This window comes from Crocuta crocuta, unplaced genomic scaffold, assembly GCF_008692635.1.
Source record: "Crocuta crocuta isolate KB4526 unplaced genomic scaffold, BGI_CrCroc_1.0 scaffold1, whole genome shotgun sequence".
Lineage (NCBI taxonomy): Eukaryota > Metazoa > Chordata > Mammalia > Carnivora > Hyaenidae > Crocuta > Crocuta crocuta.
The window spans coordinates 5,251,276-5,254,076 of NW_027527930.1; positions in this window are offsets into that span (position 1 = coordinate 5,251,276).

The window sequence follows — 2,801 nt, forward strand, 5'->3', positions numbered from 1 at the left end:
ATCAAAGGCTATTTTTATCACGCGTTCTCCTGACTGCCCTCCGTCTGGCTGTTGTGGAAGCTGACTCTATGTGAGTCAGTCACTGCTTACTGCATTCAGAACAATTTCTCACGGGTAAGAGTAAACAACAAGGAATCATGGACTATAAAGTTAAAATAAACTGCGGTAGCTCTGTAGAAAAGCAAGGAGAGAGCAGATTTTATTGTAAATTCAGAAAGAATGGAGCCCATTGAGTCTTTCCCATACATAGTATGTCCAGTCAGACTTAAAACACTTTCTATTCAAGTAAGCTGAAACCTATTTGTTTAGTCTCTATACTTCTCATCTTGGCATGTATAAATGTGAATTTAGAGTTAGTTTAAAATGATCTTTTTGTTTGTTGGTTTCTGGGTGCATTTTATTCTAAAAATGACTTTTACCTCAAAACTCCGGGATACTTTTGTAAGCACAGATGTGTACAGCCTATGCAAACACAGAGAGACAGATATAGGCTCAATTTTGAGAGGCTATAAAATACAATTCTTTTTTTATTAAAAATGTGAATGTAGTTGACACAAAATATTATATTAGTTTCAGGTGTACAACTTAGTGGTTTGGCAAGTTTATACATTATGCTATGCTCACCACAGGTGAAGTTAGCATCTGTCTCATTGTATCACTATTACAATACCATTGACTATATTCCTTATGCTGTGCCTTTTATTCTTAAGACTTATTTGTTTCATAACGAGAAGCCTGTATTTTCCTCTCCTGTGCACCCATTTTGCCCAACCACCCACTCTTTTTCCCTTTGGCAACTGTCAGTTTATTTCCTATATTTATAGGTGATTCTGCTTTTTGTTTGTTTATTCATTTGTTTGTTTTTTATATTCCACCTATGAGTGGAATCATGTAGTATTTGTCTTCTCAATCTGACTTATTTCATTTAGCATAATAGCCTCCAAGTTCATCCATGTTGTCTCAAATGGCATGATCTCATCCTTTTTATGGCTGTATAATATTCCTGTGTGTGTGTGTGTGTGTGTGTATGTGTGTGTGTGTGCGCGTGCGCACCACATTTTCCTTATCCATTAGTGTAGTCATAGACACTTAAGCTGCTTCCATATTTTAGCTCTTCTAAATAATGCTGCAGTAAACATAAGGGTGCATACATCTTTTCGGAAAGTGTTTTTGTTCTCTTTGGGAAAACATCCAATAGTACAATTGGATTGTATAGTATTTCTATTTTCAATTTTTTGAGGAACCTCCATAGTGTTTTCCACAGTGGCTGCACCAACTTACTTCCCCACCAAGAGCGCGTGAGGTTTCCTTTTTTCTCCACATCCTCAGCATAAAATACAATACTCTTAAATATGCTAACTGTCTTCCACAAACTCAGGTATATTCTTAGATGTCTTTCCCTTCCCCTTTACTCCTTTTGAAATACACAGAAAGAAAGCAGGAAGCCAAATATAAACATGTTATACAATACAAGTAGACATCAAAGGAAGAATCAAGTAAAAAATATGGAGAGAGATTAATACAGATAAAATACATAATTTTGGATACTAGTGACTCCTCTATCATGTTGGTTTAAAAAGTTGTATCTTGTAATTATTTAAAGAAATAAATTTAAAAGCCTTTTCTATAAAAATAAATACAAAAGCCTTTTTCATTGTCTCTAAATAGTTTTTAATTTAAATGATCTCTATTGAAATGGTCTGCAAGTGTTCTGACTAATGTAGTCTTGAGGTTATATTTCTCTATGAACTGGATTTATATTTATGTCAATGCAGTATTGGATTACATTAACTATTTAAAAACATTTTTTAAATGTTTATTTATTTTTTTGGACAGACAGAGAGCAAGCAGGGGAGGGGCAGAGAGAGAAGGAGACACAGAATCTGAAGCAGACTCCAGGCTCTGAGCTGTCATCACAGAGCCTGATGTAGGGCTCAAACCCACATACTTTGAGATCATGACCTGAGCTGAAGTCAGGTGCTTAACTGACTGAGCCACCTAGGTACCCCTATATTAATCATTTTTAAGCATCCATTTTATATTTACCTACTAAAATCCTCTAGTTCTTTTCATATGGTCACTATCCTGTGTTTCTGAGATTGAATTGTGAATTTAAGGGCAGAACTTTGTGTGAACTACTGCCAAATTTTATCTCATTTACTCCACTTCGTTATTCTAGTCAGTTAAGATAATCATTCTGAATCTTGATTCTGTTATCAGTCATATTATTTACTGCAGGGGTTGTCAAGCTTTATCTATATCTGTAAAATCTAGATTGTGAATATTTTAGGCTTTGTGGGCCCGAGGTCTTGGTTACATGTTGAAAGAGAGAAAGAAAGAAAGAAAATAAGAGAGAAAGAGAGAAAAGGAAGTAAGGAATCTTTTGAATGTAAAGAACATTCTTAGCTAAAAGGCCATACAATGGCAGACCTCAGACTAGCTTTGACCACAGGCTGTAGTTTGCTGACCCCTGATGAATTGTCTTGGTTGTATTGCTGTGTTACAAATCAGCTCACTTAGTGGCTAAAAATATAAACATTATTATCTCACTGTTTCTGTGGGTTGGCTTATCTGGGTTCCTCTGAGTCAAAGTCCCTTACCAGGACACAGGTGTTGTCTGGGGCTGTAGTCCCATCTGAAGCCTCAATTTAGAGAGGACCTGGTTCTGAGCTCACTCATGTGGTTATGGGCAGAACTCAGTTCCTCATGGGCTATTGGACTGTTTCAGCTCCTCACTAGCTGTTGGCCAGAGGTGTCTCTCAGTTCCTTGCCACATGGACCTCTCCATAAGGTAGCTAGAT